The 9,112-nt window shown below is 41.1% G+C and overlaps 1 protein-coding gene across 1 annotated transcript in view; it reads right to left on the reverse strand.

The window, feature by feature from the left end:
• PLAC8 (placenta associated 8) overlaps positions 1–5,738 on the reverse strand; it is a 31,249-nt gene extending 25,511 nt beyond the window's left edge. The window contains exon 1 of the mRNA XM_060187942.1: positions 5,665–5,738. The gene's annotated coding sequence lies outside the window, so the exon portion shown is untranslated. The remainder of the gene's footprint in view (positions 1–5,664) is intronic.
• Positions 5,739–9,112: the final 3,374 nt, after the last annotated feature.

Below are 9,112 nucleotides of genomic sequence, written 5' to 3' on the forward strand. Positions count from 1 at the left end.
ACTTACATGCCCGAGGCTTTGAGGACTAAAGTTCAATTTCCAGGGCCTAGTACCACCACAAACTAGAGCTGAGGAGTGCTCTAGTTGGATGATTTGGAGGAGAATCAAGGAAGTGCAGGTGCTCTAGAAAATGTCTGATTGGATGCATCACTAAATATTCTCCATGAAGTGTTGCAGGATATGGTGAAGCTTATTTCACAACAGGCAAAGCAGCAGCAGTCATTCGTATTAGCCAGAAAAGGGACATTTTTTGACTAGGATAATATTTAAAGTTTTCCCGTGTTTAAATACGATTGTGGGATGTTTTTAATCTTGATCTATTATGGTCATAGTGTAGTCTGTTCTGTGAAATTGTTTGTGTAATAAGAGTGGGGAAATGGCGGGAGTCGGTCGGGTAGCACAGCAGGTTAAATGCAGGTGGTGCAAAGCGCAAGGACCAGCGCAAGAATCCCGGTTCAAGCCCCCAGCTCCCCACCTGCAGGGGAGTCCCTTCACAGGCAGTGAAACAGGTCTGCAGGTGTCTATCTTTCTCTCGCCCTCTCTGTCTTCCCCTCCTCTCTCAATTTCTCTCTGTCCTATCCAATAACAACGACATCAATAATAAATACAGCAGTAAAACCGCAAGGGCAACAAAAGGGAATAAATAAGTATAAAAAATTTTTTTAAAGTGGGGAAATGGATGAGACATCAAGGCTTTAAAACTAACAGAGGAATAATTTCTAAAGCCTGGGCCCCAAACACAGGAAACTTTCATATTTTATATGATTGGCACTTCCTCAAAATCACAAACCACTGCACTGGGTTTCTATATAAGGCATATCATATCTACACACAACATTCGTCAAATTACAGAGAAAAAGGGGGCCAGGTTAGAAGCCGAGCAACTTGTAAATGTCAGCAAGAGGAAACTTAGACAACTGTCAGGAAACTCCTACATGCGGATGGAAAGTATCACCTGGAAAAAAAGTTTTTTTTTTTCTGCAGTTATAGGTATGATTAACAAGGTTAACAAAATCTTGGTTTGTGTGTGGTCCCGGGAGGTAGCTCAGTGGATAAAGCATTAGACTCTCAAGCACGAAGTCCTATATTCAATCCCCGGCAGCACGCGTACCAGAGTGATGTCTGGTTCTTTCTCTCTCTCCTCCTATCTTTCTCATCAATAAATAAATCTTTAAAAAAAAAAAATCTGGGGTCCGGGCAGTAGCACAGCGAGTTAAGCGCAAGTGGCGCAAAGCGCAAGAACTGGCTTAAGAACCCTAGTTCAACCCCCAGCTCCCCACCTACAGGGGCGTCGCTTCACAGGTGGTGAAGCAGGTCTGCAGGTGTCTATCTTTCTCTTGCCCTCTCTGTCTTCCCCTCCTCTCTCAATTTCTCTCTGTCCTATCCAACAACAATAACAACGATAATATTAACAACAACAATGATAGACAACAAGGGCAACCAAAGGGAAAAGGTGGCCTCTGGGAGCAGTGGATTCGTGGTGCAGGCACCGAGCCCCAACAATAACCCTGAAGGCAAACAAACAAAAAAAATCTTGGTTTGTCACAATAAAAGAGGAGAATACTAAAGACCCGATGTGAGCCACAAACTCGTATTTACGTTATTGTGAACTGGCAATTTAACAATTCGAATCGGCAGCTACTAGCCTTTATAGCAATTTGCTAAGTAAACTTCCTGAGTGTCTTTGAACTTTAAATAACCCTAGCCTCTTGCAAGCAACTTCATCCAAAATATTTATAAACTGATTGCTAGTGTGAGGAAAGTACACTTCCTGGGTGTGGTGAAACGGTCTTCAGTCCAGAGAGTTACAGTTTTAGGTTTCTGTTTCTTTCACTTTGGTTTCCTCTTGAATTACTGATTGTGGTCACCCAGGTCGTTGGACTTTTGATACAAAGAGCAAGGTTTTGGGATTCTGGGCATTTCCCTTGCTTTTCACAGATTACTGGCACAGCAGGGAAGGCCAGTACGAGGGAGTTGGGGGTCCTGTACACCTTTTAAGCTACTTTTTCTTTTAAAATACTTTATTTATTTTAATGAAAGAGAAAGGAAGAAAGGAAGGAAGGGAAGAAGGAAGGAAGGAAGGAAGGAAGTTAGAAAAAAAGAAAGGTGCCAGAGTACTGCTCTGCTTTGGTTTATGGTTATGCTGGGATGGCCTGAGACCTCAGAGTCTCAGGCATAAGTCTTTTACAAAACCGTTGTGACATTCCACCACCACCCCCAACTCCCCCCCCCCCCCCCCCCGTTCCTTTTAAATCACTTATGTTTGTAATCTTACACTGCAAGCTTCAGGGAAATTAAGGAAATACCTTCTTGAGATTTATCCTACTGAGTGGAGAAAGCAAATACTTGCCAACACTATGGTTTAACTAGCTCTTCATTAAAAAAAAATTTATTAGAGACAGAGAAATTGAAAGGGGAAGGGGAGTTAGAGAGGGAAAGAGACAGACACCTGCAGTCCTGCTTCGCCACTCATGAAACTTCCCCCCTGCAGGTGGGTCTTCATTTCAAAATATTAGGGGTCCTTTTAAAAAAAATCTTATTGTTGTAGTCGTTGTTGGATAAGACAGAGAGAAATGGAGAGAGAAGGGGAGAAAGACACCTGCAGACCTGCTTCACCGCCTGTGAGGGACTCCCCTGCAATTGGGAAGCCAGGGGCTCGAACTAGGATCCTTGAGCCTGTCCTTGTGCTTCGTGCCACCTGTGCTTAACCCAATGCGCTACCGCCCGACTCCCCAGTAGGGATCCTTTACATTGCTACAAAAATATAAGACATGGGGCTGGGCAGTAGCTGAGCAGATTAAGCGCACATGGCCTGAAGTGCATGGACAGGCATAAGGATCCTGGTTCAAGCCTCGGACTCCCCACCTGCAGAGGGGTCACTTCATTGGCGGTGAAGCAGGTCTACAGGTGTCTGTCTTCCCCCTCTCTGCCTCCCCCTTCCTTATTTCTCTCTGTTCTATCCAACAACAATAACAATAATGGAAACAACAAGGGCAATAAAATTGGGAGGCAGGAGGGGGAAAGACCTCCAGGAGCAGTGGATCTGTGGTGCAAGCACGGAGCCCCAGCAATAACTCTGAAGGCAAAAAAAAAAAAAAAAGAAAAAGAAAAAAAGAAACAGAGAAACTCAAAAATATAAGACAGAAATACATACAAAATGTCCAGAACAGCACATCTCTCAGCCCCCTGTAGTTTTTTTTTATTATATTTATTTATTTATTGGATAGAGACAGCCAGAAATTGAGGGGAAAGGGGAAGTAGAGAGAGAAGGACAGAGTACCTGCAGTACTGCTTCACCAGTCATGAAGCTTTCACCCTGCAAGTGGGGACAGGGGCTTGAACCTGAGTCCTTGGGTGTTGTAGCACATGAGCTCAACCAGGTGCGCTATCACCCAGTCCCTTGTTTTGCTTTTTTTAAAAAACATTTATGTATTTATTTATTTCATTTTTGTTGCCCTTGTTTTTATTGTTGTAGTAGTAGTTGTTGTTATTGATGTTGTTGTTGTTGTATAGGACAGAGAGAAATGGAGAGAGGAGGGGAAGACAGAGAGGGAGAGATAAAGATAGACATCTGTAGACCTGCTTCCCCACCTGTGAAGGGACGCCCCTGTAGGTGGGGAGCCGGGGACTCAAACCCGGATCCTTGTGTAAGTCCTTGCACTTCGCGCCAAGTGCGCTTAACCTGCTGTGCTACTGCCCCACTCCCTGTTTTGTTTTTTTAACTTCAGCTATTCAGAGTAAAAAAACAACCGCAGGAATTGGGGTTGGGGGAAGAGGGGGAAAAAAAGAAAGAGAGAAAGAAAGAAAGAAAGAAAGAAAGAAAGAAAGGAAGGAAGGAAGGAAGAAAAAGAGGAAGAAAAAAACAAAAACCAAACCAAAACAAACAAACAACAACAAAACCCCCAAAGACAGCTTCCCAGAAATGTTTAGTGCTGAATGGTTATAGGAATTTCTGGAACCTGACTTAATGCCAGACCCTTCTCTGTCTACCAATTAGTGGTTCAGTTTAGGAGGTAGGTAGGAGGCAGAAAAAGGGGAAAATGGAGGCAGCAGAAATTGAAATGAGAATACTGATGGATTTGAAGATGCTCTAAAGACTGACACTTCAGTGATGCTTCTAAAAGAATCTTCCATGGAATGGCCTCAATTCTTAAACTTACAGGATTTGGTTCATATTTGAAGCATTCCAGCTTTGTTTATTAGCTTTAGTGAATAAAATTAACAATATGCCTGTTTCTCCTGCTAGAGAACACACCATTTTTGAGAAAATAAGACAGCCAATGATCTTATTAATATGAAATAATAATATGAGTGTATCATCTCATCTTAATCTTAATTGATAATGTTAATACTAATCCAGTGACTAAATCTGTTGCTTTGATTTTCCTCTTCTTTCTAGGTTTTATTAATGGTAAACTTTTAAAAATATTTATTTATTTATTATTTATTTTCCTTTTTGTTGCCCTTGTTGAATTAATGTTAAATTTTAACTTTTTTTGCTCTGGTGGAAAGTTTTCCATTTCATAATCTCTCACTTCACATACTTTCAAATATGAAATGGGAAAGTAACATCTTGTTTTATACATATAAATGAAACATCAGAATTTAATTTTGAAGGATTCTGGTGTGTTTCTCTCGATTTCATACTGAAAAGTTAAGGATTATGGTGATTTAAAAAATTATTTTCGGGAGTCGGGCTGTAGCTCAGCGGGTTAAGCGCAGGTGGCGCAAAGCACAAGGACCGGCATAAGGATCCCGGTTCGAGCCCCCGGCTCCCCACCTGCAGGGGAGTCACTTCACAGGCGGTGAAGCAGGTCTGCAGGTGTCTGTCTCTCTCTCTCCTCTCTGTCTTCCCCTCCTCTCTCCATTTCTCTCTGTCCTATCCAACAATGACGACGACAACAACAATAATAACTACAACAATAAGACAACAAAGGCAACAAAAGGGAATAAATAAAATAAAATAAAAAAAAATTTAAAAAAAAAATTATTTTCATGGGAGTCGGGCAGTGGCGCAGTGGGTTAAGCGCACGTGGCGCAAAGCGCAAGGACTGGCGTAAGGATCCCGGTTTGAGCCCCTGGCTCCCCACCTGCAGGGGAGTCACTTCAAAAGTGGTGAAGCAGGTCTGCAGGTGTCTGTCTTTCTCTCCCCCTTCTATCTTCCCATCCTCTCTCTATTTCTCACTGTCCTAACAACAACGACATCAATAACCACAACAATGTTAAACAAGGGCAACAAAAGGGAAAATAAATAAATCATATAAAAAAGAATAAAAATATTTTCAAAGTATAAAGATTCCTTACTAGCACAAACAATTATGCATATGTACTGAAGAGTGAAAGTAACAGTCAAGTTAGTAAAAACAATACCTAGTATGTATTTACCATGGAAGTGTTATTTGATGAAGATTCAAGGTTCTTTTATACCCTGAAAAGCACTATATCTAACACTTGGCACATACTTGCTGTTGGACTAAATTTAAAGCAGCTAAATATGAACACATCAGTCTTTCAGCTATACCTCAAATGTTAAAAAGTCAAGTATGTTAGGAAAGAAAACTGCTAGACATGGTAGAAAACTATATCAAATACTTTAAACAAAAGCCTCTACACCCCCATGCTAAAATAAACTTTTAAAGAAATGCTTAATTTTAAAGTACTTACATGTAAGAAAACAGGTGCTGTACAGGAAATACCTTGTGATGTAGGACAAAATCTTACTAGAAGTGAGAGATAAATGAAAGAGAAGAAATAAATGTTTCTTGCCAGCACATAGAACAAAGTGCAGACTCAGGGGTTTCTATTGGCCAGTCTTCTGTACGGAAGAACTTTCAGTGTTTCTTAAAAACCAAAATGCTGGGGGTCGGGCGGTGGCGCAGTGGATTAAACGCATGTGGCGCAAAGCGCAGGGACCGGCGTAAGGATCCCGGTTCGAGTCCCCGGCTCCCCACCTGCAGGGGAGTCGCTTCACAGGCGGTGAAGCAGGTCTGCAGGTGTCTATCTTTCTCTCCCCTTCTCTGTCTTCCCCTCCTCTCTCCATTTCTCTCTGTCCTATCCAACAACGAATTGCGTCAACAAGGGCAATAATAATAACCACAACGAAGCTACAACAAGGGCAAGAAAAGGGGGAAAAAATGGCCTCCAGGAGCGGTGGATTCATGGTGCAGGCACCGAGCCCAGCAATAACCCTGGAGGAGGAAAAAAAAAAAAAAAAAAAAAAAAACCAAAATGCTTCTTAGTAGAAAATGTGAGTCCCTTGTTCTGTGTTAAGTACACTCACATACATATATTTTTGGGGGGTGAAAAGATAGGATTCACTATAAAAGTTGATTGGTTTTATGTGTCTCCATAGCTTGCCAATTCGAAAACTTTATTCTTTTAACACAACTACCACCTAGTATATATTTATGTGCATCTTTTTAGTAGAATAACTTAGAGGTAATTTTTTCTCAAATACTTTATTTTAATGAGAGAGAAGTAGAGGGAAAGAGAGAGAGAAACCCCAGAGCGCTGTTCAACTTTGGTTTATGATGGTGCTGGGGACAGAACCTGGGACCTCTCAGAGCTTCAGGCATAAAAATCTTTTTGTATAATCATTATGCCATTTCCCTAACTCTAAAGATAATATTTAAGAGAAGACAGGCTCTTTGAATTTCTACTTGATTGAGCATGTCTTTCTGTGTGTTAGGACTGCTCTAAGTACTTTGCCTTTGTCAGTTTATTGAATCGCTCTAGAATTATCTAGCATGGGTACAATTATTAACCCCCTTTGACTGAATTATGGCAATTTGAAGGGACTATTGTTTGGCAGTAAGGAGTTGGCTCAAACAGGATTCCAAACAAAAAAAAACTCTGAGGGAATGAGAAGATTACTCACTCTCATTTCTAAAAGGTTTAAATTAAGGAATGTGAAACCTAAAAACTATGAAGATATACTTCAGTAGGAGGAAATACACATGTAAAAACATGGTATAAAGAAATTTGAGGGGGCTGGGCAGTGGTGCTCCAGGCTAAGCACACACAGTAGGAAGTACAAGGACCTGGACAAGGATCTTGGTTTGAACCCCTGGCTCCCCACCTGCAGGAGGGTCCTTCACAAGTAGTGAAGCAGGTCTGCAGGTGCCTTTCTCTCCTCTTCTGTCTTTTAAATATATATTCTCTTTTGTTGCCCTCGTTGTTTTATTATTGTTGTTGATGTCGTCGTTGTTGGATAGGACAAAGAGAAATGGAGAGAGGAGGGGAAGACAGAGAAGGGAAGAGAAAGATAGACACCTGCAGACCTGCTTTACCCACTGCCTGTGAAGCGATTCCCTTGCAGATGGGGAGCCCAGGGCTCCAACCAGGATCTTTATGCTGGTTGTGCTTTGAGCAGCCTGTGCTTGACCAGCTGTGCTACCACCCGACTCCCTGTCTCTCCCTCTCTTTATGCTCTTCTCTCAGTTTCTCTCTGTTATATCCAGTAAAATTAAAAGAAGAAAATAAAAAGCTGCCAGGAGTAGTGGATTCGTAGTGCCAGCACTGAGCCCCAGAGATAACTCTGGAGGAAAATAAATAAATAAAAAGAAATTTGAGGAGTCAGGACATATCTCACCTTATAGGAAGAGTGGACACTACCATGCTTGAGGATCCAGGTTTAAGCCCTGGCACCAGGTGGGAGAATCATGCGTGGAAGCAGAAGGACCTTTGGATGGAACCTTGCTGTGGTGTCTCTCCTTTTCTTTCTCCCTCTCTGTCTTCCTCTATTTGTTTCTCTAAATGAAGAAAAAAACATAGCTGAAATTACAGATATGTGAAGTGAAATCACAGATACGTGAGGCCCTTATTCCATAAAACAAAGAAAATCAAGAAAAAAAATAGAGTTCAATGGAATCATATAGGCATGAAATCCTGGCATGAAAAAAAAATAAATAAAAAAGAAAGAAGTTGGACAGGATGTAACAAAATCAACCATTGCTTTTAAAGGAACTGACATGAGTAAAATACCAGTTGTGTAACTTGTTAGCTGTGTTCCTACTGAAAGCCAAGAATCTAAAACCATGAATTTGGTTTCCTAACCTCAAAAGTGAGCAAAACTAGGCTTATCTCTCAGTCAGTAGGACACCCAGATAATTCTTGGCCCATTTTGAAGATGAGTATTTGTCAGCAGAGACCATTGAGAGATGCTTCAGAGGGACCAGGCAGTGGCGCACGGGGCTAAGCACACACAGTACAGTATGCAGGGACCCAGGTTTAAGCCCGTGCTCCCCACCTGCAAGGGGAAATCTGCGTGAAAGTGGTGAAGCAGGGATGCATGTGTGTCTCTCTGTCGATCTCTCCCCCCACCATTCAGTTTTTCTCTGTCTCTACACAATAATAAATAAAATTAAAAAATAGAGAAACTTTAAAAAGAGAAAGAGAGAGATGCTTCAGATACTGACTACAACCTGAACCAATTCTTCTCTTCCTCCTCCCCGCATCAAGATCACACCATGTCTTGACAGAGTGCTACAAAACTGGCAGAGTTGTTTGATTTGGGTGGCATCCGAAACGTGTACTGTGAGGGAGTAAAAATCTGTCCCCAAAGTATATCTTTGGCAAAAGTTTAATTTCATAAGAGAGAATCTAGAGAGTCCCTTTGAGAGTCCCATGGAAGATCTGGTCAGAGGTGAGGGGAGAATTTGAGCCTGACTGCTTTTGCCTTTTTGTAATCTTCCCATCTGACCCTGACTTGTCTTCTATCAGATTCTCTGCCTTAACAAAGGGTTTAAAAGATGCAGTGTAGGACCATATGGTGACAGACTCAGAATTTCTATATCTTTATCATATGTTCATGAGATAGATGATTTTAATTATATATTTTAAATTTTATTTATATAATTAATTATTTTTTTTAACCAGAGTATTGTTTAGCTCTGACTTATGGTGATATGGAGGATTGAACCTGGGACCTCAGAGTTTTAAGAATTAAGAGTCTGTTTGCATAACCATTATGCTATCTCTTCCACCCTTTCTTTTCTTTTTTAAATTTTTAAATATTTATTTATTTCCTTTTGTTGCCCTTGTTATTTTATTGTTATAGTTATTGTTGTTACTGATGTCGTCATTGTTGTTGGATAGGACAGAGAGAAATGGA

Source organism: Erinaceus europaeus, chromosome 3, assembly GCF_950295315.1.
Source record: "Erinaceus europaeus chromosome 3, mEriEur2.1, whole genome shotgun sequence".
Taxonomy (NCBI): domain Eukaryota; kingdom Metazoa; phylum Chordata; class Mammalia; order Eulipotyphla; family Erinaceidae; genus Erinaceus; species Erinaceus europaeus.